This window comes from Macaca thibetana, chromosome 8, assembly GCF_024542745.1.
Source record: "Macaca thibetana thibetana isolate TM-01 chromosome 8, ASM2454274v1, whole genome shotgun sequence".
Lineage (NCBI taxonomy): Eukaryota > Metazoa > Chordata > Mammalia > Primates > Cercopithecidae > Macaca > Macaca thibetana.
The window spans coordinates 97,398,683-97,425,621 of NC_065585.1; the positions used below are offsets into that span (position 1 = coordinate 97,398,683).

General features: G+C 40.9%; 1 protein-coding gene across 7 annotated transcripts in view; it reads right to left on the minus strand.

The window, feature by feature from the left end:
• The window catches only part of SPIDR (scaffold protein involved in DNA repair), a 480,217-nt gene that overhangs the window by 352,659 nt on the left and 100,619 nt on the right, over positions 1-26,939 (minus strand). The window contains exon 1 of one of the 7 annotated variants that reach the window (XM_050800375.1): positions 21,592-21,616. The exons of the other annotated variants lie outside the window; for them this stretch is intronic. The gene's annotated coding sequence lies outside the window, so the exon portion shown is untranslated. Of the gene's footprint in view, positions 1-21,591; positions 21,617-26,939 lie in introns of those variants that run through there. 7 annotated transcript variants of the gene reach the window in all.

Here is a 26,939-nt window from a genome sequence, read left to right on the forward strand (position 1 = left end):
TGTTTCCTTGCAAGCAATTGAGGCTGCTCCCAACTTCAAAAGGCTGCTCACATTACTTGGCACGTGGTCTCCTGCATGTTTAAAGCCAGCCAAAAATAATCTTTTTGTGCTTCAATTCCTGCTCAGTTCCTGTAACTGGCTCTTACAACAAAAAAGTTTAATTTACCCAGATTCAGTGTTGCTCAGAGACCTCAAAGTGTGTCTAACCCAATCAAAGTCCCTAAAAAGGCACAGTGAGAAATGATTTTCAAATGATTTTTTTCTTAGAAATCATTCTATCTTAAGGTCATGTAAAATGATGGATTTCCTGGGATTAATAACAAACTTCCTGGGAACACTGTCTCAGTATTAACATAATCTTAAGCATTCAGGTAATGTACAACTTTGAATTAAGTCAAACTTAAAAAGCTCTTCTATTGTGCTACATTCTTAATGCTTATAAGAGTCGAAATGTATTCAAATTCCTTTCTTCATCACCTACAACTTACTGATTTAATGGCAACTATCTTAAAAGAAACTGAACAAAACAAGAAATTTCTGGGCACAATGGTGCGTACCTGTAGTCTCAACTACTCAGGGAGATCCCTTGAGCCCAGGAATTCGAGGCCAGCCTATGCAACACAGCCAGACACTATCTCTTTAAAAAAACTTTTCTAGTAGCTTGAGAATATGGAACAATTAAACCTATTTCTTTGAAGGCTGTGGTTTAGAAAACAATTGTCATTTTTGTTTTCTTAACAGCTATTCACGGCCAGCGTGGTGGCTCACGCCTGTAATGCCAGCACTTTAGGAGGTCAAGGCAGGCAGATCATGAGGTCAGGAGTTCGAGACCAGCCTGGCCAATACAGTGAAACCCTGTCTCTACTAAAAATATAAAAATTAGCTGGGCATGATGGTGCGCACCTGTAGTCCCAGCTACACGGGAGGCTGAGGAAGAAGAATTGCTTGAAGCTGGGAGGCGGAGATTGTGGTGAGCCAAGATCACACCACTGCTCTCCAGCCTGGGCACGAGAGTACGACTCCGGCTCAGTAATTGGGCGCCAAGATGGTCAAATACAAACAGCTCCAGCCTCTAGCTCCCAGCATGAGTGACACAGAAGAGGGGTGATTTCTGCATTTCCAACTGAGGTACCAGGTTCCTCTCAGTGGGGCGTGTCAGACAGTGAGCGCAGGACAATGGGTGCAGCCCAACGAGCGAGAGCCAAAGCAGGTCAAGGCATCGCCTCACCCAGAAAGCGCAAGGGGGAAGGGAATTCCTTGTCCTAGCCAAAGAAAACCATGACACACAACACCTGGAAAATTGGGTCACTCCCCCTCTAATACTGCACTTTACCAAGGGTCTTAGCAAATGGCACACCAGGAGATTATATCCTGCTCCTGGCTCGGAGGGTCCCATGCACACGGAGCCTCCCTCATTGCTAGCACAGCAGTCTGAGATCGAACTGCAAGGCAGCAGTGAAGCTGGGGGAAGGGTGCCCGCCATTACAGAGGCTTAAGTAGGTAAACAAAGCCGCTGGGAAGCTCGAATTGGGTGGAGCCCACCACAGCTCAAGGAGGCCTGCCTGCCTCTGTAGACTCCACCTCTGGGGAGAGGGCATAGCTAAACAAACACCAGCAGAAACCTCTGCAGATGTAAATGTCCCTGTCTGACAGATTTGAAGAGAGTAGTGAAACACCCAGCATGGAGGTTGAGATCTGGGAACGGACAGACTGCCTGCTCAAGTGGGTCCCTGACCCCCGAGTAGCCTAACTGGGAGACATCTCCAACTGGGGACACACTAACACCTCACACTTCACACAGCTGGGTACACCTCTGAGACAAAGCTTCCAGAGCAAGAATCAGACAGCAACACTTGCTGTTCAGCAATATTCTCTCTTCTGCAGCCTCTGTTGCTGATACCTAGGCAAACCAGGGTCTGGAGTGGACCTCAAGCAAACTCCAACAGACCTGCAGCTGAGGGTCCTGATTGTTAGAAGGAAAACTAACAAACAAAAAGGACATCCACACCAAAACCCCATCTGTACGTCACCACCATCAAACACCAAAGGTGGATAAAACCACAAAGACAGGGAAACAGCAGTTCAGAAAAGCTGAAAATTCAAAAAATCAGAGCACCTCTCCCCCTCCAAAGGAACACAACTCCTCGCCAGCAACAGAACAAAGCTGGATGGAGAATGACTTTGACGAGTTGAGAGAAGAAGGCTTCAGTCGATCAAATGTCTCAGAGCTAAAGGAGGAACCCAGCGCAAAGAAACTAAAAACCTTGAAAAAAGATTTGACCAATGGATAACTAGAATAACCAATGCAGAGAAGTCCATGAACGGCCTGATAGAGATGAAAACCACAACACAGGAACTACGTGACAAATGCACAAGCTTCAGTAACTGACTCGATCAACCGGAAGAAAGAGTATTAGTGATTAAAGATCAAATGAACTAAATGAAGCGAGACGTTTAGCGAAAAAGAGTAAAAAGAAATGAACAAAGCCTCCAAGAAATATGGGATTCTGTGAAAAGACCAAATCTACGTCAGATTGGTGTACCTCAAAATGATGGGGAGAATGGAACCAAGCTGGAAAACACTCTGTCGGATATTATCCAGGAGAATGTCCCCAACCTAGCAAGGCAGGCCAACATTCAAATTCAGGAAATACAGAAAAGGCCACAAAGATACTCCTCGAGAAGAGCAACTAAAAGACACGTAATTATCAGATTCACCAAAGTTGAAATGAAGGAAAAAATGTTAAGGGCAGCCAGAGAGAAACGTCAGGTTACCCACAAAGGGAAGCCCATCAGACTAACAGCGGATCTTTCGGCAGAAACTCCACAAGCCAGAAGAGAGTGGGGACCAATATTCAACATTCTTAAAGAAAAGAATTTTCAACCCAGAATTTCCTATCCAGCCAAACTAAGTTTCCTAAGTGAAGGAGAAATAAAATCCTTTACAGACAAGCAAATGCTTAGAGATTTTGTCACCACCAGGCCTCCCTTACAAGAGACCCTGAAGGAAGCACTAAACATGGAGAAGAACAACTGGTACCAGCCATTGCAAAAACATGCCAAAATGTAAAGACCATCGATGCTAAGAAGAAATTGCATCAACTAACGAACAAAACAACCAGCTAACATCATCACAGGATCAGGTTCACACATAACAATATTAACCTTAAATGTAAATGGACGAAATGGTCCAATTAAAAGACACAGACTGGCAAATTGGATGAAGAGTCAAGACCCATCAGTTTGCTGTATTCAGGAGACCCATCTCACATGCAGACACACACATAGACTCAAAATAAAGGGATAGAGGAAGATGTACCAAGCAAATGGAGGAAAAAAAAAAAAGGCAGGGGTTGCAATCCTAGTCTCTGATAAAACAGACTTTAAACCAACAAAGATCACATGAGACAAAGAAGGCCATTACATAATGGCAAAGGGATCAATTCAACAAGAAGAGCTAACTATCCTAAATATATATGCACCCAATAGAGGAGCACCCAGATTTATAAAGCATATCCTTAGAGACTTCCAAAGAGACTTGGACTCCCACACAATAATAATGGGGGACTGTCAACATTAGACAGATCAACGAGACAGAAAGTTAACAAGGATATCCAGGAATTGAACTCAACTCTGCACCAAGCAGATCTAATAGACATCTACAGAACTCTTCACCCCAAATCAACAGAAGATACAATTCTTCTCAGCACCACATCACACTTATTCCAAAATTGACCACATAGTTGGAAGTAAAGCACTCCTCAGCAAATGTAAAAGAATAGAAATTACAACAAACTGTCTCTCAGACCACAGTGCAATCAAACTAGAACTCAGGACTAAGAAACTCAATCAAAACAGCTCAACCACATGGAAACTGAACAATCCGCTCCTGAAGGACTACTGGGTACATAACGAAATGAAGGCAGAAACAAAGATGTTCTTTGAAACCAATGAGAACAAAGATACAACATACCAGAATCTCTGGGAAACATTTAAAGCAATGTGTAGAGGGAAATTTATAGCACTAAATGCCCACAAGAGAAAGAAGGAAAGATCTAAAATTGACGCCCTAATATCACAATTAAAAGAACTAGAGAAGCAAGAGCAAACACATTCAAAAGCTAGCAGAAGGCAAGAAATAACTAAGATCAGAGCAGAACTGAAGGAGATAGAGACACAAAAAACCCTCCAAAAGATCAATGAATCCAGGAGCTGGTTTTTTGTAAAGATCAACAAAATTGATAGACCGCTAGCAAGAGTACTAAAGAAGAAAAGAGAGAAGAATCAAATAGATGCTTAAAATGATAAAGGAGATATCACCATCGACCCCACAGAAATACAAACTACCATCAGAGAATACTATAAACACCTCTATGCAAATAAACTAGAAAACCTAGAAGAAATGGATAAATTCCTGGACACATACACTCTCCCAAGACTAAACCAGGAAGAAGTTATATCCCTGAATAGATGAATAGCAGGCTCTGAAATTGAGGCAATAATTAGTAGCCCACCAACCAAAAAAAGTACAGGACCAGACAGATTCAGAGTTGAATTCTACCAGAGGTACAAGGAGGAGCTGGTACCATTCCTTCTGAAATTACTCCAATCAACAGAAAAAGAGGGAATCCTCCCTAACTCATTTTATGAGCTCAACATCATCCTGATAGAGACACAACAAAAAAAGATAATTTTAGACCAATATCCCTGATGAATATCGATGCAAAAATCCTCAATAAAATACTGACAAACTGAAACCAGCAGCACATCAAAAAGCCTGTCCACCATGATCAAGTGTGCTTCATCCCTGGGATGCAAGGTTGGTTCAACATACGCAAATCAATAAACATAATCCAGCATATAAACAGAACCAAAGACAAAAACCACATGATTATCTCAATAGATGCAGAAAAGGCCTTCGACAAAATTCAACAGCCCTTCATGCTAAAAACTCTCAATAAATTCGGTATTGATGGAACGTATCTCAAAATAATAAGAGCTATTTATGACAAACCCACAGCCAAAATCATACTGAATGGGCAAAAACTAGAAGCATTCCCCTTAAAAACTGGCACAAGACAGGGATGCCCTCTCTCACCACTCCTATTCAACACAGTGTTGGAAGTTCTGGTCAAGGCAATCAGGCAAGAGAAAGAAAGAAACGGTATTCAATTAGGAAAGGAAGAAGTCAAATTGTCCCTGTTTGCAGATGACATGATTGTATATTTAGAAAACCCCATCATCTCAGCCCAAAATCTCCTTAAGCTGATAAGCAACTTCAGCAAAGTCTCAAGATACAAAATCAATGTGCAAAAATCACAAGCATTCTTATACACCAATAACAGACAAACAGAGAGCCAAATCATGAGTGAACTCCCATTCACAATTGCTTCAAAGAGAATAAAATACCTAGAAATCCAACTTCGAAGGGATGTGAAGGACCTCTTCAAGGAGAGCTACAAACCACTGCTCAATGAAATAAAAGAGGACACATACAATGAAAGAACATTCCATGCTCATGGATAGGAAGAATCAATATTGTGAAAATGGCCATACTGCCCAAGGTAATTTATAGATGCGATGCCATTCCCATTAAGCTACCAATGACTTTCTTCACAGAACTGGAAAAAACTACTTTAAAGTTCAAAAGCCTATTAACTCTTAACTCAATCTATTCCCCACTGCCCCTCAAAAGAATAAAACTTTTAAACTAGTCATAGCAAAATAAGAAGATCATATGCCTTGAAAACTGTCCATCAACCATGGCTACACATCTCTCTGGCCTTGTCTGTTATAATTAAATGTTTCATTTTTTGGGGGGAGGAGATGGACCAAGTCTTGCTCTGTTGCCCAGGCTGGAGTGCAGTGGTGCGATCTCAGCCCACTGCAAACTCCACCTCCCAGGTTCAAGTGATTCTCCTGCCTCAGCCTCCTGAGTAGCTGGGACTACAGGCCTCTGCCACACCTGGCTAATTTTTCATTTTTAGTAGAAAACTTCTCAAACTTCCTAACTTCTAGTGATCTGCCCATCTTGGTCTCTCAAAGTGATGGGATTACAGGCATGAGCCACAATGCCCCGCCTAAATGTGTGTTTTTAAATCACATTCTTGAAACAGACGGCTTTGTCTCCTTGATTAAATTAGGTATAACTGAAAGTCAAGCTGTCTATAACAAATTAGAAGATTAAAACTTAGCTAAAAATGAAGAAAGCATGTAAAACTAAATTCATGAAGAGACCTGGGGTGGAGACAAACAGGAAGATATTCTCTTCTGACAGACATGAAAAAGAAGTAAACCAAAAGTCCACCTAACTGGATATTTAGACTTAAACCTACATATGCAAGACAAAATAATTCAGTTCAAATTATTTGAAAATATAACCAAAATGGGACAATTTATATTTCTAGGCAACAAAGTTTAATTACTTTTTAATAGATACAGTCTTTATTTTACAAGTTTAAATGAGTAATTCAGGACATAAAGCAGATAAGAATTTCTTTTTCCCTAAGAGACAGGGTCTCAATATGTTGCCCAGGCTGGTCTCGAACTCCTGGGCTCAGGTGATCTTTCTATCTTGGCCTCCCAAAATGTTAGGATTACAGGTGTGAGCCACCATGCCTGGCCAGCAAATAAGGTTTTAATGGAACTACTTTCTATTATCCTGTTTTAACTTCTAGAGAAATGTCAGGTTTATCTATTTATTTTCTTCTAAAACCCCTTTTGATAGACTTTCTCCAAATCTGTCCCTAATCCTAGTTTTTAAATTTTCCAGATGAACAAGAAAAAAAAAAGATGGCTCAGTAGAAACCATCACCACACCCAGAATGAATAAAACAAATGAACCTAAAACAGCATACACCAACAGATCAAAAACAGCTCAACTTTCATTATAAGAGCAAATAAAACAGAAACACATACCTACCAGGGCTAACTGTATGTAGCACTTTATAAAGTAAACCTCAGGGGAAAGTACTTACCACAACTTATTTCTCCTAGGCCTGTGCCCCTGTATATTTATTAATAACTGAAAATCATTACCTTTCACATTTGATTTATCTTTTTAATTTGGAATTTTAAAAAATTGATTTTAAGCCAGAAAACTGCATTTCAACACAATCTAATATTAATGTAAGTTCTACAGAAGTTTTAAATAATAGCAGTTTGGGCCTACCACTAACACCCTCCTTGATTTGCAAAGACGGTGGATGACTTATTTTGAATCTACTGGAAATCACTGAAGCAATATGGCTAGAGCATATACTTCACACCCACATAATGAAAAGCATTGACTTTTATACCTATGTAACGAAATTGCACGTTCTGCACATGTAGCCCAGAACTTAAAGTATAATAAAAATAAAAATTAAAAAAAAAAATCCCATCTAGACTACTGCCACATTTTAAACCTTGAAATGTCAAGTGCTTTGAATGCACATCTCCCCCAAATTGCCAAATACCACACAAAGCACTAGTGTGTACCAACCATATGCCCAATTTTCTCCACACTATAAGTAAAACTTTGCTTGGATCAGAAATGTTCAACATACCCTAAATAAGAGTGACACAATGACAGTCTCTACTTCTTTTGAAATAAAAATTGGCAAGTTAGGAAATTAGTCTCTGCAATTTTCAACAAATGTGATTTTTTTAAATTGATGCTTTTCAATTAAGAGATAGGAGACTCCTATCTGAAATATTACTTCTCTGGTGAACTGAAGATTTTTAATAATTTTATACTATCATTCCAGGAATACATTCCACAGTAGTGCACTGAATATTTTCAGGTGTATCTCCAATTTCTACAGTTAGATCACAAGGCTGATAATTAAGAAATAAATTCTTGGAGATCCTAATCCTCCTAGCCCTATCACCTCTTCCTTTTCATTTCCCTCGTGACTAGCACAGTACCTAACCATTAAGAATTTCAGGCACAGTGTTCTGTTAGCAGTGTAACCTGGTTTTGCAAAGTCTCTATGCCTTACTGTCTCCAACTTCAGAGAAAGAATAATAAATACCTATCAGGTACAATGTTCAGTATTTGGGTACTGGGTACACAAAAGCCCAATCACCACGAGTATGCAATATACCCATGTAACAAATATGTACACGTACCCTATGCATCTAAAATTTAAAAAGTTGTAAAAGAATAATAATGCCTATTCCACAAAGTCATCATGAGGATTAAATGAAAAACACTATAAAATTATTATATTATTATCATTTTTGAGACGGATTTTCACTCTGTCAGCCAGGCTGGAGTGCAGTGGCACGATCGCGGATCACTGCATCCTCCTCCTCCCAGGTTCAAGCGATTCTCCTGCCTCGGCTTCCCAAGTAGCTGGGATTACAGGCATGCACCACCACACCTGGCTAATTTTTTGTATTTTTAGTAGAGATTGGGTTTCACCATATTGGTCAGGCTGGTCTCAAACTCCTCACCTCAGGTGATCCACCCACCTTGGACTCCCAAAGTCAAAATTCTTAAGGACAGGGATAGTACCTTGTCTCCCTAATGCCCAGCACCGGCTATGCCAAGGTAAGCTTTACTATCATTATTCACTCATCAAACACTAATTACATGTTTACTATGGGCCTGACAATGTCCTAGGCTGGGGACAAAAGATAAATAAAACATTTTTTTCTTGACTTCAGAAACTCAAAGTATAGAAGAAGGATCAGAAAGGCAAATACATCAAAAACATCAGAGTTACAGGTGCTGTAATATATCAGGGACATGGGCAGACTTGGGTTTCCAGGCATGGAGGTTAACGGGGAAGTCTTCCCAGAAGAGGTGACTTGAAAATGAGTAAATGTTTCACAGGCTGGGGCCAAGACTGGGAAGAGGAGGGTGCTGCTGCAAAGCAATAGCAGGAGAACAGAGATGGAGGAATGAACACTTGAATAGTCCACCATGTTTGGAGAGTCACCGTGTAGTCAATACAGCAGAACCAGGGGACAAACAATGAGCAGTTAGGCTGAAAGGAGATTAACACATCCCAGAAAGCTCCAAGCAGAGGATTTCTGTCTTACCTGGTGGAATCTAGCCAGTTACTTCCTACTAATTTTTTGAAGCAATGCACTATGTGACAGAGGCTTTATTTCATGACCTCTTGATCCTTACTACAGCACTATGAGATAGAAATTATTATACCCATTTTACAGAGAAGTAAACCATTACACTGAATGTGTCTCCCCCAAGATTCGTATGTTGAAATCTAATCCACAACATGGAGGTGAGGACTTTGGGAGGTGAGCAGGTCATGAGGGCAGACCCTTATAAGCAGATTACAAAGAGCTAGCTTGTTCTCTTTCTGCCATGTGAGCATACGAGAAGTCGGCAGACTGCAACCTGGAAAACGGCCTTCACCAGAACCAGACCATGCTGGCACCCTGAGCTCTGACTTCCAGCCCCTAAAACTGGGAAATTTCTGTTGTTTATAAGCCACCTAAGAAGCTGAGACTCAAAAAGGTTAAGTAATTTGCTCTAGGCATAGTTACTGAACAGTGGGCTCCAATCTGGCTATCTGAGCCCAGGTTGTCCATGCTCTTAATCCCTGTGATCTAAATAAGGGTTTTCAATTTTTTTTCAAACTTCTTTGGACCACAACACACATTTCACCTGGAAAGACAGACATGTCTGTAATTGAAACAACAGTTTCATGCAGTGGCATCTATACTTTAACGGTTTTCTTTTTTCTTCCTTTAAAAAAAAAAAAAAAATCCCTGCTTGTGGTATCCAAGGAGGCGAAAGTGATCAACAGTCCCAGTGCTGCTTGTTTGTAAGCAATGTAGGCTGGATAGTCTGCCTTTGGATTCTACCTTGTATAGGTCCTTGGTGACCAGCACAGTGGAGGTCAGAGGCAGAAGCTGGACTGCAGTCAGCATGGGGGGATGGGAGAAGAGACACTAGAGACAGCAAACCTAGACAACTATCTCAAAGGGGCTTTGCTTTAAGCAGGAGCAAGAAATGTGGCAGGGGCTGCAGGGAACTGTGGTTGAGAAAGGTGAGGGTTTTCTTTTTAACTTAAATTTTTTTTTTCATATTCACTTGCCAGTTACAAGATTTTTTAGTATATACATATGAAAAAAAACTCTATCATTTACAAGCATAAATAAAAAGCAAACAGTCTGGCATTCAGGACCCTTATGATCTTAATTGTCTAATCTCATTTCCTGCTGCTCTTCCACAAAAAATACCTAACTCAGCTACACCAAATTACTGAAGTTTCCCCCAGAAAGTTAGATATTTTTTTCCCCCTCCGTATTTTTAACATACTGTTTCTTTTACCTGGAATGCCCTTCCTCTTTCCTCTTCACCTGGCAAACTCTTACTCAGTGCAGAAGACTTTATTGAAACATCCTTCATTTGTAAAACCTTTCTCCCACCCCAACAGTCTATGATGAGTGAATCTGACAGCATCCACCTAGGTTCTTTTCTTTTCAGACACTCTCGCTCTGTCACACAGGCTGGAGTGCAGTGGTGCAATCTCGGCTCACTGCAACTCCACCTGCTGCCTCAGCATCCCAAGTAACTGGGATTACAGACACATGCCACCACACCTGGCTAATTTTTAATATTTTTAGTAGACATCCACGTAGGTTCTACCATTCATCTTACCCTATACCTGCTTTAGCATCATCTACTACAGGGTCTTTCTGAAGCCACAGAGGGCTGGTCACCACCACATATTATACTGTTTCTATTACTTAATTTCTGTGTACTACAATAACTTATATATACATCTGTCCCTTCTTTGAGACTGTGAGCTTTAAACCCTGGCTTGGTTTTTATAGGCCTGGCTCCAAGAATATAGACGGTCATAGAAAAATCTACTATGCAAGAGAATATAAAATAAATAAATCTTGGCCAGGCACGGTGGCTCACGCCTGTAATCACAGCACTTTGGGAGGCCAAGGTGGGTGGATCCCGAGGTCAGGAGTTTTGAGACCAGCCTGGCCAACATGGTGAAACCTGTCTCTACTAAAGATAAAAAAATTAGCCGGGCGTGATGGCACGCGCCTGTAATACCCGATACTTGGGAGGCTTAGGCAGGAGAATCACTTGAACCCGGGAGGCAGAGGTTGCAATGAGCCCAGATCGCGCCACTGCACTCCAGCCTGGGCAACAGCGCAAAACTCCGTCTCAAAAAAAAAAAAAACCTTGACCACTTCACTTACTGAAAGCATCTGCTTATCTGATCTCTAAATAACAATAGCAGAAATTTTTTTGTGTGTGATAATACTGTTTCTTTATGGTTAGCAGCCCTAGAGGCAATTGCCCTATATGAATAGCAACACAGAGAAAATCAACATTGCGCCTCCTATGCAGTTGATACAGAAGGCAACTAAAGAGGTCCCTTCTGCCTTCTGAGGAGAGGGACAGATTTCTTTCTCCATAAGATGTTATACACAGGAAAAGACACTCCAGAGTCCACGACCACATTTATAATCACCGCTCACTTCATAGGTTAATTACTGCTGACCTATTGTTGTGCCTACAAAACCATCTTTTTAGGAGACAATCATGAAGCCAGGTCCTGAAAAGAAAGATGAAACCAACAGAAGACACTTGCAGTGCAGAAAATAAAGAGAATGGAAGAAGGAAAAAAAAAAAGAGATTTCTTTACATTGTGTTAAAGACTCTCCCTTAAAATGGGGGGTAGGGACCCCTTAAAAAAAAAAAAAAAAAAAAAAAAAAAAACAGACAAACCAAGAAAGTCCCCATTGGAAATTAATGAATTTAATATGACTATAAGAGAAAACGGCACTGGATCATAAGATCTTTTTTAGACTGTGGTTAAAGTATTTCCTTTCCGCATGCATTTTGTTCTCCAATGATCAGGCTCTTAAATATATCTCTAGAAAAGAAATCCTTTCTATAAAGTATCCTCTTCACAACTGCCATTCAGAACACCAACTGCCTATTATGACACAGCAACCAAGAAACATTTGGGCTTGTATTGGGGACAATCGACTTGTGACTTCCTGCTAGACTTTCTCAATTCACATGATGATGAAATGGCTAGTGTTGCAATGCACTTATGGCTTTAGATAAAAACATAGGCACCCAAGACAGAAGTGGCCAAAGAGGGCAGCGCCCAGCAGGAAGTTGTTCCTACAAAGGAAATTGCAGTTTCTAAGATGAAGAGGAAGTCAAGAGGGAGAATTAAGTGTCTTAAGGGCTTGAGAAAATATTGAAGAAACTACTTGTGGTCTCAAATACAGTTAAAACACTAAGTAGTCCAGGCTATCATTAATTCTAAATTCAAAAATTTAACAATGCAATTTGGGGTAAAGCTAGTTCAAAAAAGGTAAATCATGTCTGTGTAACCTTTGTTGTTAGAAGCTGCCTCTCTTACTCCTTGCAGAAAGCTTTTCTTAAAAAATACCTGACAATGATACCAACTGAAAGGGACATAGGGGAAGAACACTGTCACTCACCTGCTCCTGCACAATGTGAGAATCTTAGTCACATTTCTCTGCATTTTATGATATCCTGCAATGTCCTCTTCATATACAAACCCACTCCCCAATAAGATTCTAGTTTATGTATAATAAATGGCACCTTCTAAACTTTGTTTGTTCTCACGTGCCTATGAAATATATACTGGACACAGAGACACATTACCAGTCATTTATCTGGTATCACAGCAGTTTACTTTACTACAACTTTCATAAGTTCTAACAAACCTCTGATAGAAGCTGTTTCCAGCCCTTTCATCTCTAGACATTTCAACCATATGGGGACTTCATATCTCACTTACTTATTTCCCTTTTTGGGTTTTAAAAATCATGCCCAGACTTCTTTGATGCTGATAAACATTCACAGAACAGACCTTTTCAATCATTAAACAGGAAACTATATATTGCATGTATGTTTTACAGTCAATAGGCTATATAAAGTTATTAGTGATATTAACAAGGAGACTATTGATTTTTCATAAAAGATCACACATGACCTTCTTTTCCATAGGTTAGTCACATGTTAACCACTTCTGCACAGAAAAGACATGTGCATTGAAGGCAAGTATGAAGAACATGCCCACACATGGCAATTTTCTTGTCTCATCAAGACCACAGCATGCTTACCAAGATGGCTGGCAAGATGACACGAGGATTCAAGGATCTGCTTTTTAATTCTAATTACTGAAATCTTGTCTTAGTTTTCAGTACTACACTCAGCAGTGGGATCTCTCTCTAGCAAAATCCCCCCCCCCTTTTTTTTTTTTTGACTTCTTCTGACTCTGTTAACAACCACTGACATATGCTATGGACTGAATGTTGTGTCCTCCCCAAAACTTGTACATTGAAACTAATTGCCAGTGTGGTGGTATCAGAAGGTGGGACTTTTGGGAGGTAATTAGGTTAAGGGGGTAGAACTCTCATGAATGGGATTAGTGCCCTTATAAAAAAGGTCCCAGAGAGCTGCCTTGTCCCTTCCACCATATGAGGTTACAGCAAAAAGATGGCTACCTATGAACCAGGAAGCTGCCCTCACCAGACACCAAATCTGCTGATGCCCTGACCTTGGACTTCACAGCCTCCAGAACTGTGAGAAATGCATTTCCATCGTTTATACGCCACTTAATCTGCGGTACTTTGTTACAACAGCCCCAATGGACTAGGAAAACAAGCATCATCCTACAATTTCTAACTTGGCTTTGATCACTGTGTTCTTATACTCTCCAGGTTCCCTTCTTTCCTCCAGCTGCTTATTTTCTCCAACTAGCATTTCACAATTCCTTCCTACATTCATTCACTTAATACATTCAGGCGGAAAAACCAAGTATCTGCTACATGCTGCTGCTACAACACTGACCAAGACTTGGATGGGTTATGGACACACTCCACTAAGTGCTATGAAAGGAGTGGAGTGGGCTGGCCAGGGGAAGGGTGGCAACGGGGGCTAAGTAGTAGAATTTCTTGACAACCATTTAACTTCTTTCTATTCCCATATTCCCACTGTCTTAAATGTGTGAGTTTATATAATGGTCCATACCACCTGCAACTTTCAACTGTTGTTCAAAAACTTTGTTAGTTTCCTATTGCTGTGTAACAAATTACCACAAACTTAGTGGCTTAAAGCAACACTCATTTATTAGCTCCCAGCTTCAGAAGTCAGAAGTTTGGCCATGTTTTAACTGGGTCCCCTGCTCAGAGTGTCATAAAGATGAAATCAAGGTGTTGGTGGAGCTTAGTTCTCCTCTGGGAGCTCTGGAGAAAAATCCAATTCCAAGCTCATTCTTTGTACTAGCAGAATTCAGCTCCTGTGGTGATAGGACTGAGGTCCCTGCTTCCTTGTTGGCTATCAACTGAGGTTTGCTCTGGGCTCCTGGATACTGCTACATTCCTTGCCAGGTGGTCCTCTCCATCTCCAAGCCAGCAACAGCATATAAACCCATCTCCTGCTTCGAATTTCTTAACTCCTCAGCTTCTGACCTCTAAATACAGGTTTAAAGGGCTCTGGCAAGTGGATCAAACCCACTGACAATAAATTCCCTTCCCAAAGTCAACTGTGCCATATATTAAACCTAATCACAGGAGTATAACCCACCCTAGTGGGTTATACAGTCCCATGGATTATGCAGTGTATACTGGGAATGGGCATATTGGAGGTCATTTAGAATTCTACCTACCACAATTTATAAGGAAAAAATAAAAACTTGGCATCAATAAAGAATTTTATGGCACTAATTAGAAACATGGTACTGAGATTCTTTAGTTTTCAATCCTGAGAGCAGAATAACCAAAAGAAATCATAGGTAACTCCCGAATCTGTTTCTCCAACCCTTTTAGCCTTAATCTATACATCTTTGCAAATACCCAAGAGGCACTTAAATTTAATTATTTCATTCAACCTTACCTGATAAAACTGACCTAATAACCTCCCCCTTTCTCAGATTTCTATTATACCACCAGGCTGCCAGCACGCCAAGATCTCCACCTTCGAGGGATTATCATTTACTCTACATTCTCTTTAACATCAAACTGAAACTAATTCAACAATCAATCTTAACAGCTTGCCCTTCCTCTCCACTCTCAAACACACTTTGTATCTAGAGCAGAATCATTAGAAATGCTGATCTCCTATACTGACCTCCCTTTCCTTTCCTGTTCTTTCTATCTGTGCACAGCCTTGCCCTATCCTACACAGATCTCCCAAGGAAGTCCCTAACACTGTGTTCCATGCTCTCCTCTCCAGGAACCACAGCCCCTCAATCTAATCACAGCAATCCAAGCTCCTCATCCCAGCACTTAAGGCCAACAGTGTGCCCTGGACTCCAGAGTCACACTCCAAACCCCGTCATCCAATGCCACACCACACCCTCAGTCCCTTGGGACACCTCACATTCTGACCCCACCATCAGCCTCTGCTCAGCTGCTCTCTCAGGCAGACACGCCCTAGCAGGGGAAGGGTCAGCTCCAAAAAGACGTCTCATCACTCTCATCTGCAACTTACTTGCTGTCTTCTGACCTATACCACCTGGTTTTATCTTTATGTTGCTTTGGCTTTATGTCATTTTTTAATAGGTGCATTTTACCTTTCCCACTATATCAGGAACTCTGTGTGTGCGTGCACGCACGCTTGTGCATGTATGTGTAAACATACATATTCTTTTTCTTATCCCATAGCATTTATGCAGCACACACATGAAATTAAACAAATTTTGCTTTTCTTTTTTCTCACAATCCAATCTGCATTTCCTGTCCTGACCTTTCACCTATTTTTATGATCTCCTTATCTTTACTTGCCTGGAAGAACAGTCTTTAGAATAGAGGTTAATAAAATAGGTCTTCCACCCTTGCCTCTGCATGAATGAAGTAACAGCATAAATAATAGTCCAGAGGCATAGAAAAGTACATTTATTTCATGTTTCAATTAAATAAAATTCAAAACTCTTAAAACAGGAATAAACAAAAAATTCTAGGAAAAAGGTCAAAAAGCTTTAAAGCAGGAAAAGGAACAGAACTTGGAAAATGTGCATTTTCACATGCAAAAGATGGGAAACAATCTGAAAGTCCACCTAGAAAGGACAGCTAAACAGATGAGGGTGCTGCCACGCAATGCAAGGCTGCACACCATGGGGGTAAAAAAAAGAAACCTGCCCATGTTGCTCGGAAAGAGCCGAGGCATGCTAAAGTGTGCATGGGTCTCCTGAGCAGTTGTGGAACATGCTGCCAGGTGTTTGTAAAGGGCGGGCAACAGATCTTCAAAAACATTTATTTAAGTCTCTGGAAGAACTCAATAATGGTGTTTGCCGATAGGGAACGGCGACTCTAGGTAAATGGGCACAGGTGCGAAGAGGCTTCCATCCTTTCTCATGCCAGTTGGACTGTGTGAATGTGGAAGAAGGCCAGGCAGACACTCTCTGCAAGTGCAGGAACAGGGCAGATTCACCCACAGATTATCATAAAGTTCAATGTCCAGGAAGGAGCTTGATGCCTCCAAAGGAAAAATACATGTATGTCTTTGCCTGTTCTAGGTTCTCTGGCAGAAGAAAACAAGCCATGCAGGTCTTACTCTCCAAAATACTTGCAGACTCCTTTTGCTACAGATGCTGTGCCGTACATGCACAGAGAAGCACAAGCTGTACAGGCAGCAGGCTTGCTGTGGGGAAGTCGGAGGGCAGCAGCAGGGCTCTGCCGGGGCTCCTGCACATGACGGGGCATAAAGGCCCATCCAACTGCTACCTGCCTCCATGCATGCAGGGAAAGTCAGGAAAATCACCTGAGACTCCACAGGATTTACAGATTCAAGATGAGGTCTGATTACAAACTCAGAAAAAAGGTAATGATTATAGGCAAATCTGCTTTTTAACAGACTTCTTTTTGGATTATGAGGCCGGCATTATCAGAAAATGCCACTGAAAAGACTTCCTGAAAAACATGGTATTTAAAAAACTCAAATCATAGTAAGATTTGCTGCAACTGAAAGAAACCAAATGAACATTGGATATATTCCAAATGAGAATTCTATTTGTGAACTGAAGAAAAACTGGGGCCTGCCAAACCGATAATTAAACAACTGAGTACCCCGAACCAACTAGTGGAATGACTCCCTCTTCCTGGGGTAGGTTCGTCACACCATACATATTGAAAAACAAAACTTGCATTGAAGCTCTACATCAAAAACACTTTTTGGAACAAGAGCCAGGGTTCTTTTGATTACTTTTGACCCAAATTAGGCCAACATGATGGCAGTAACTCTCCAGGTGAACTCTTCAGCTGGGAGCTACCAGGAGGCTCCAGCTGCAGAATACAGGTCAAGGACACAGAAGGTACCAAAGGAATGTCTACTCATAGTAACCCTGGCTTGCTGTCCAAGAAGGCAGAAGCCCTGTGAGAGTTTGGAAGAGGCTGAGGTCAGTTTCAAGCCTATACAGGATTAAATGTCACCAGTTACTGTTCTAGGCAAAATGTACAAAATACTTTCATCAAGAACCAAATGCTTTATTTCCTATTTAGCTGAAGAATAACAGTTTTACAGAAGCAATAACTCAGCACAACCAGCTTATTTTCCCCTTCTCCATGTTCTCTCCTGAAATAATGATCCAAGTGTATTTAGAAGATCACTACCTTCAAATGAGTGTAGACCCTCTAAAGGGACATCCACCACCTTCCTTCATGTCCCCAAAATAGCTCATAGACCTTGCTAGAAGAGAGTGATTTTCCTTACCCACCACCAAAATGAAAGAGAGAGAGAAAGAGAAACCGACAAAACAGAAAAACCACCTAGATACCACTCTGGTAGCTGGCCACCACACCCTACTAACTAGAATGTGAGCTCAGGGATCCCCAAATTGAACTGTAGCATACAGCATAGTTCAGTTCCATGGACGGCAAAATCAGAAAGGGAGTATTTTTTTAAAATATCATTTAGGTAACATAAATAACTGTTCACTATCGCCCCAAATATAAGCATTGTGAAAAGTAGCCATCCAACAAGCTTCCTCCCCAGAGATCACTGCCAGAGCCTGGGGAGGAAAGAAGGGAAACCAGGAGAGTGAAGAGTCTAAAATACTCTTTGACCTAATTTTTTTTTAGGTCAAAAAGGCTGGGTGTGGTGGCTCATGCCTGTAATCCCAGGCCAAGACGGGCGGATCTAGAGGTCAGGAGATTGAGACCATCCTGGCTAACATGGTGAAACCCCGTCTCTACTAAAAATACCAAAAAATTAGCCAGGAGTGGTGGCAGGCGCCTGTAGTCCCAGCTACTTGGGAGGCTGAGGCAGAAGAATGGTGTGAACCCGGGAGGCACAGTGTGCAGTGAGCTGAGACTGCACCACTGCACTCCAGCCTGGCCAACAGAGCGAGACTCCGTCTCAAAAAAGAAAACAACTTTAATTTCTACACCTTTTAATTCCCTCAGAGATGCTTTTGCTACATGAACTTGTCTAGGGGACTCTGTGGAGCTTACTGTAATGTGAGCCCTGAGAAACTCACTGCCCTGTCAATTTACTAGGTAGAGACGACACATCTGGGCTGACCACCTGCAGGCAGAATAGGATTTGGTGAGAACAGGTATGTTGTCTAATGGGCGATGTTGGCCAGAAAAAAGAACTCTGGCTGGGCGTGGTAGCGCACGCCTGTAATCCCAGCACTTTGAGAAGCCAAGGTGGGTCACTTGAGGTTAGGAGTTCAAGACCAGCCTGGCCAACATGGTGAAATCCTGTTCTAATAAAAATACAAAAAAAAAATTAGCCGGGCATGGTGGCACACAACTGTAGTCCCAACTACTAGGGAGGCTGGAGCAGGAGAATCACTTGAACCCGGGAGGTGGAGGTTGCAGTGAGATTGTGCCACTGCACTCCAGCCTGGGCGACAGACTCTGTCTCAAAAAAGAAAACAAATAAACAAACAAAAAACACCATATATGAGTGTTCATTCCTTCTCTTTATATTTTTTTGGTTTTTCTCTTTACACTTTTGTGTGCCTGATCTATTTCATTTAAAACGAAGAAGACGACGCAATCAATATACATTCTAAAACTGGCAGAGATCTGGCATGCCAGTATGTAGTGATGTGTGGTCAAAGAGCAAGGGGAGGAAATGCTGGAGATGAGGCTGAGTCAGGGGCCTTCATACCAGGGGAGATGCGTTCAAGGCAGCCTTCCAGGCCACAGGACGCATAGGAGGACTCATCAGTCCTGACTCCCAGTAGTAAGCAATAGCACTTAGGGAGTTTTCAACTCTGCGGCTAATCACAATCATTACAGGTCTTTAAAAGTGATACAATGGATTCTGTCAACACTATAAACGGCAGTCACACTCTCAGCAGAATCTCTCAGGCTGCGGCACCATAGGCCATGTCTAGGACAGCACAGCTGGCCTCCACTGAGCTGACCTCAAATGAGTGTGCTACACTTGCATGCAAATACACAGGTGGCACACCCACTGCTGCAGCACGCAGTTCCACACCTGCCAGGCTTCGGCACCTGTGATCACACTTCTGGCCACCAATAAGCTGTGCTGGGCCCACTCTGGATACTTCTCAAGGTCTACCTCTGATTATCAAGGGCTGAAAAAAATGTGTAGCACATGGAGCCTCTGGTCTGGACAGTTATGCCAAACGGCAGTCCGGGAGCACGTGTGCTGTCCCTCATAACTAAGGGTCCCTGCATCCCTGACTTTCATCATGAAGGGCCTGTTCTCTCAAACCATATGGAGCCAACTAAAATAAAGCCTGGCCTCAGCCTGGTGCTCCTGCCCTTGCCTGCCCTCTTCTGTCTTACATTCCTCATCTCCCCTAAACTGTAATCCTCCCACCTACAAGCCTGCTGTTCAGCATGGCCCTCTAAGATCTCAGTGACTCTCAAACCAGAGAACCACCATTAGAGCTGTTAAAACAAGGAGGGTGGAGCCCCACCCCAGAGTTTGATTCAGAGGTGGCTGGAGGGTCTGAGAATGTGCATTGCTGAGAAGTTTCCAGCTGCTGTAGTCAGTGGCTGGAGGAGCATCCTTTGAGAAACACAGATCTAACTAGCACTCACATGTGAATATTTGGTTTTGGTTCCTACCTGCCTAACCCAGCCTCATCCAACCCAAGCTTATTAGCTCTGGGACTGTGGACTGCCCAATTCACAAGTGGGATGCCCATCCCCACCCAGGCCCCTCCTTGGAGCCACAGTGTGCCACAGATCCACAAACCAGCAGCACTGAGTGCTCATCCTGTCTCCTCCTAGGATGGATGGAAGGCTGAACTGAATTCTTATAAAAATTAATGATTTATTCCCATGATAAATTCATGTAGTGCCTTGTGGCTGACAATGCACCTTTCCTCCTCCTGTTGCTCCATATGAACATCACCACAAGTTCTAGAAGTAGATATTACCATTCCCAATTTGCAGATGATAAAACTGAGGTCAGAAGTACCTGAGATCACAGCACTGGGACTTTTGCTACCTTCTTTTAAGTAACTGTGGTCATGTTACACTTTTATCAGCATCACTTGTTTATTTTTAATATTAAAAAATCCATCAGCATTTTTTTAAAGTGTGAAATAATATGTGAATGCTCACCATATACTCCAGAAGTATTGGTTGAATCAAATTCTTATCCTACCATGAACACAAACGGCACCAAAGCAATGTTTGTGGTCCAGCATGTCCAAGAAGGCTGAAAACACCACCAGATACCTTCAAGCACTGGACACAAACTGGTGACCAGTAGACAAATTTTTGCCCCACAGACTTTTTCACTTCTGTTTTTTTGTTTTGTTTTCCATTTGAACTAGCTGCCAACATGCAGAAAGTGGGAGATTTCACATACTTATCTGGACAGCCAGCTCTCTTAAAACTGAGAAGACCTGACAACGCTGGAAGCACATCCTTTCAAGGTACACACAGCTGGCTGGAGTTTACCAACAGCCCCGGTGCTCAGTCATGGCAGCCTCTCCAGTCAAACAGAGCCCTATGGGCCTATGGGTTTTCACCACCTGCCTGGTCCACAGGCATTCATAGGCTCCTGCCCTGGAGCTTATTCTACAATATAGTTAAAATAGATCAATGACAAACAAGTTGTGCAAAATTAATTTCTCCTGGCTCACCAAATTAAAACTGAAGAATGATACAGTTTGGCTACTTAGGGACTACTGAGAAATAACAGACAAATCACTAACCACGCAGCAAGTAGACGAAGAACCTGATTCTTGTTGCCTCTCTCCAGGGAAAGCTAGTCCCTCTATTTCAATGATAAATTGTTCCAGGCTCTTTCAAACACTTTGACATACATGCATACATATGTACAATATAGCATGGAAGCCAATACTTATCATAGTATCATAGCTTGTTCTTATGGAGGATCACGTTTTTTTAAAGAAGGGGGCTGGCAGCACATTCCAAAATGAAAACCAGTAATTATGAGTTAAAAAACATACAGAAACAAGGACTATACTTTCTTCAGAGACAAGATGCTCTCTACCCACTATAGAATAATCACAAACTCTATAGGGCACAATCCTGAGCGATCAAAATCTCATTTAACATCTACCTGTAGTAGTAGATTTTCTAGAAATACGGGAAAAAAGAATTTAAACAAATTCATTCTCTACCCATGCATGTCACTACAGAAAAGGTGAGTCATAAAATCACTACCTTGCATTCATCGACTCTTTTTTCCTTTTTGCCCCCTTTGAGGACAGCCCAGAAGAAAGGCTGTTCCAGGTTCCTTTACATGCTCTGACACACAAAGGGGACCCAGGACTCCTAAACAAACAGGGCCCTTGACCCATGGTGCTTTCCAAAAAAAGAGAAGTTCAAAGTTTGAAACTTTCACTGAATGTGCCAGGGTGGATATTATAAAACAGAACTATACAAAATTTGTTTAAAAAACCTTTTTTTAAAACAATTTTTTTAACTGGTGGGAGGGAATCAGATCTCTGTGCTCAATCCTATAAACAGATGTCTTTGAAATCCTAGTCATGCTAGAGTTAGTGTCTTAACATGAAAACAAACTGTACAAAAATGTTAACTCCAATTGCCTCCACCTAGAGACTACCAGAAATTTTTGCGATCACAGGTCAATAGAGAGAAAAATCAATGAGATTTATTTGTGCTGGAATGGGTGGCAGGGAGGAGATATCTGTATATATGTATCCTACGTCCTAACTTCCTAAATGTAAATACCAACGGGCAGAACTAAAGCCCATAAAAGCAGAAAATGGACATAAAGTGTTTAAAATTCTGCTACTGAATATAGGGATCAGATAATGCAATTGAACTGCAAAATAAATTCTAATGAGACAATCCAAGCCAATGCCATGCCATGTTTAGAAATAGCAACAGGGAGAAATGACATGGCTTGATTTCATCATTTCTTCTTCACGAGATTGTTGTGGGAAGGCTGTAGAGAGATTTTAGCCTCAAACCTTAATCTTAAAATCTAGTATTAGATCCTGTCTTCTGACACCTCAGGAAAACAGGCCAAACTCAGGAGTGAGCATATGTTGTAAATTTATCATTTCTAACATAAGGTATTTGAGAAAAAATAAGATAATCTCTTAATATTTATTTCTTTAAAAATTAAAAAAAAAAAAAAAAAAAAGACCAGGCAAGGAGGCTCACATCTGTGATCCTAGCAACTCAGTAGGCTGAGGCAGTAGAATCACTTGTGCCCAGGAGTTTGAGACCAGCTGGGGCAACACAGTGAGACTCTATCTCTATAAAAATTTTTATAAAAATTAGCCACTGTGGTGTGCCATGTCTGTAGTACCAGCTACTCAGAAGGCTGAGGCTAGAGGATTCCTTGAGCCCAGGAGGAGTTCAAGGCTGCAGTGAGCCATGATCACACCTGTGAACAGCCACTGCACTCCACTGTGGGCAACAGAGCGAGACCTAAAACAAAAACACACGCAAACAAGAATAAAAAATAAAATGGTGTGCCAAACAGTCATTTACTGATTAACAGGTCTAGAAAACAGGGTTGCTAATTCTCACCAGGTTGGAGAGGAAAGACTGCCAGAGTGAATGTAAACCACACATATTTCCGTGACTACATACAAGCCTGCTGAAATCACAGGTGAGTACTTCTTGTTTAATGCTCTCCAGTATCATTTACTGACCTTCATGTGGCCTTAATCACTAGATGATCAACATGTATGAGATCTCCTTTCCTTTCTCCTTATTTCCTCTCCATTTCCTTCCCTATTTTTTTCACAACTCCAAATTCCACACTTCAAATTTCTTTCTTAAAAGTGAAAAACAAAACAAAAGCACATATTTATGGAAATGAGTATTATGCTCATTGTGCTTGCCTTCTTAGAAGTTCAATTCAATTAAAACAAAAGAACCAAAAATTATATGGTGCGGAAAATAAATGCTATCTTGCTCCATCATACCACAGAAAGAATGTAACCCATGGCCAGAATAAAACAATGGACGAAAGATAAGATAAATAAACAAGTTTGATTTGAGCGAATTTCTTTCTTCTCTTGGCCATCTAAGCCCCTCCACCCCATCTTTTCTTCGGGCAGATATCCTAGAGCTAAGCCTGGTGGATGTCTCAAGTAACCACCAGACATACACTGAGCAGGGCAGAGTGCTGCCATCTCCCACGCAGGACAGATAAGCACAGCGAGTTCTGACAGGTAGCTATGGCGTGGGTGTTGGGCCATGGGAACCAGGTAGAATGATTTTCCTTTCTTCATAACAAATACCAAAGTGTGCCAAGGTCCAGAAATCTGGATGCCAGACTCTTAGTAAAAGATGAACAAGAAGCAGGCTAGCATAGAAAGTTTAACTGCTCTCTTATAAGCCTAGCTGATAAATTCACACTCTTTCCCCTAATTTCCTACCTATTTAAGAAAATATGTTACACAAGCACTCAACTTAAACTGACTAGTAGAATACAAGGGGATTCTTCTCTTAATGATCTAATTCAAAGATTCCCTTGGTTGTCCTCATTCTGCCCCTTCTTGGCAAGTAATGCTAGGCAAGCTTTTAATTTATTTGAGACACAGCCAAGTTATCTCACATGCAAAATAAACCCTATTTCAACAGGGTAATTGAGGAAACTGAGTGAGAAAGTATGTGTAAAATAGATTCTGCAGCATCCCACATAGTAGGTAGGTGCCCACAAAACAGCAGCTGTCATTTACGGTACGCATTTTAAAAACCAAAGCTCAGCAATCAAATTTTTCTAGGACTGTATGTTCATACTGGTCTTACTTTAGGTAACAGATGCAAACCACCCCCTATCCTCTGCTATCGCCCACTACAAATGTGCTGTCTGTGCTATCGTGTTTTCCACCAAAATTTCTTCTGGAAATGTAAGTTATACAATCACAGCCACATAGTCAACCCATGGGACACTTCAGCTTTGTTAATGAGCAGTCTACTTAAAATTTAACTGTCGTATATAATCCTGGTAATAGGTTTTCAAATGACCAAGCCATGTGATCATTAGACACTCCTTTCTTTAACTATTTTTCCTAATTAAGTGCAGAATCTTTCTCCACTTAATTCTTCTCATGGTTGAAAATTTTTATTATATCAGGAGACATATTTTGTTAAATATTCTCAGCTCCCATAGGAATGCGTCGATATTGATGAATACTCTGAGGGAGCCTTCACTGAATGACTAATTATGCTCCCATGACAGCGACTCTGATCTCTTAACTTTATCCCATGACCTTCACTTCAGGAGTAAAACTGTTTGAGAAAAGTAGAGAAATTTAAGGGAATAAGTATAAATCAAAAAGTATAATATCACCAATTCTATTTTCATGAAGACTTAATGTTTAAACAGTTGTATCTATTATGCTGTTATCATAGATACAGGTATTTCGATCATTAGCTCATGAGCATACAAGTCTTTGCCACCAGCTTTAGCTCCTGCCACTACTTGTCCACATGGGTTGTATCTGCTACATTCATTCATTCACTCACTCATTCATGATGATCCTGGCCCTCAAGGAACCTGCAGCCTATCTGGGGAGAGAGGTAAATAGGGCAATGATTACCAAGAGCTATGCCAAGGCTCTTGGCACTATTGTGATATGATACCCAAGCTGAGCTCTCAACTAACAACTGCAACAGAGCCACCACAGGGGAAGTGGGAGGAAGCAGTAAACTCCTTCCAGAATTTAACAGGAAAAGGTTTTCTGAGAAATCTATGCACGTCCAATCTACATTTAAAAAATATTTAATAGTGTTTAGAGGTCCCTGGAAGAACAATGAATAAATATCTTTGTCAAAGGAAGATTTAATCGGAAAATACATAACTTCCATTCGAACTTCACTGGACTCTGATTTTAAGTAGCCCAGCCAATGTAACCCATGCAGAAAAATATCCCAAAGGAATGGTTATAATATAGCTTTCTGATAATATGTTTGGTTTTAAATACTTATTCTATGTCTGTAAAAACATATACTTGTGATTTACTTGCTTTATTTATTTTTTATGTATGTGTGATATCAAATAGGTTCCCGGACATAAACACTCCATTACTGCAAATCTGAGCCATGGTTGTTACCCATTCACTGTTCAGGTTTTGAGTACCTGATGAGCAACTATGAGCCAGGCATTCTATCAGATTCTAGAAAGGCATTAATGAACAAGGACATAATGATTAATCACAAAAATGCTAATTACCAGACATTAGTAAAAAAAAAAAAAAAAAAAAAAAAAAAAAAAAAAAATCACATATTGCAACAGACATTAAGGCAGGTTTTTTTTTTTTTTTTTTTTTTTTTTTTTTTACAAAAAACCTTCATCGGCCAGGCACAGTGGCTCATGCCTATAATCCCAGCACTTTGAGAGGCCAAGGTGGGTGGATAACCTGAGGCCAGGAGTTCAGTGACCAGCTGGCCAATGTGGTGAAACCCCGTCTCTACTTTAAATACAAAAATTATTTAGGCACAGTGTTGCATGCCTGTAATCCCAGCTACTTAAGAGGCTGAGGCAGGAGAATCACTTGAACCGGAGAAGCAGAGGTTTCAGTGAGCCGAGATCACTTCACTGCACTCCAGCCTGGGTGACAAAAGTGAAACTCCATCTCAAGAAAACAAAAACAAAAAACCTTCATCAGGGCTCAGTATGGTAGCTCATGCCTGTAATCCCAACACTCTGGGAGGCCGAGGCAGGAGTATCATTTGAGTCCAGGAGTTTGAGACCAGCCTGGGCAACACATCTTCATCATGTCTTCATCATCTCTACAAAAAAATTTCAAAATTAGCCAGGCATGGTGGTACGCACCTATGGTCCTACCTACTCAAGAGGCTGAGACAGGAGGATCACCTGAGCCCAGGAATTCAAGACTGCAGTGAGCTATAATTGCACCACTGCACTTCGGCCTGGGCAACAGAGCAAGACCCTGTTTCTAAAAAAAAAAAAAAAAAAAATTTACAATAAATAAGTAACAACAGTCATCAGTATCGACATAAATTTATTACCTTGGTTAAATACTACAATGAATAGAAAAAACATTAGTGTCTGAATGTCTTGTGAGCTAGTTTTAAGGCAGAATATGTTTGTTCACTCAGAAATCAAATATTTTCTTTAAAAAATTATTTAAATATGTGTAATTTTCAGGCAAAACTACTAAGTGCTAAATGAGTAATCAATAAGCTATAATCCTTAGCTTTTTGTACACTGGTTGCATTTTTAATGCAAACAAGTCAATGCACCTCTGTGGCTGAAAAAAAAAAGGATGGCAAATGAAATAAAGAAAAGAAACTGAGGAAGAACTATCAGTGAAGGAATTAATAAAATACATAAACATGAATATATCTTCATAGGTATATACACCTTATCAAACACCATGTATTTGAAGCTTCTAAGTCACGTTTCACAATTTTTAGATTCACATATATGATTGAGAAAAGCACTTCGTGAATATATTTTCTTTAAAGGTATAAAATACTACCTTAAAATGATACAGCAGAGTCAATATGTTATACGGTAGATTCTAATCTGGTATGGTTAGGAGAGCTGTTATTTCACC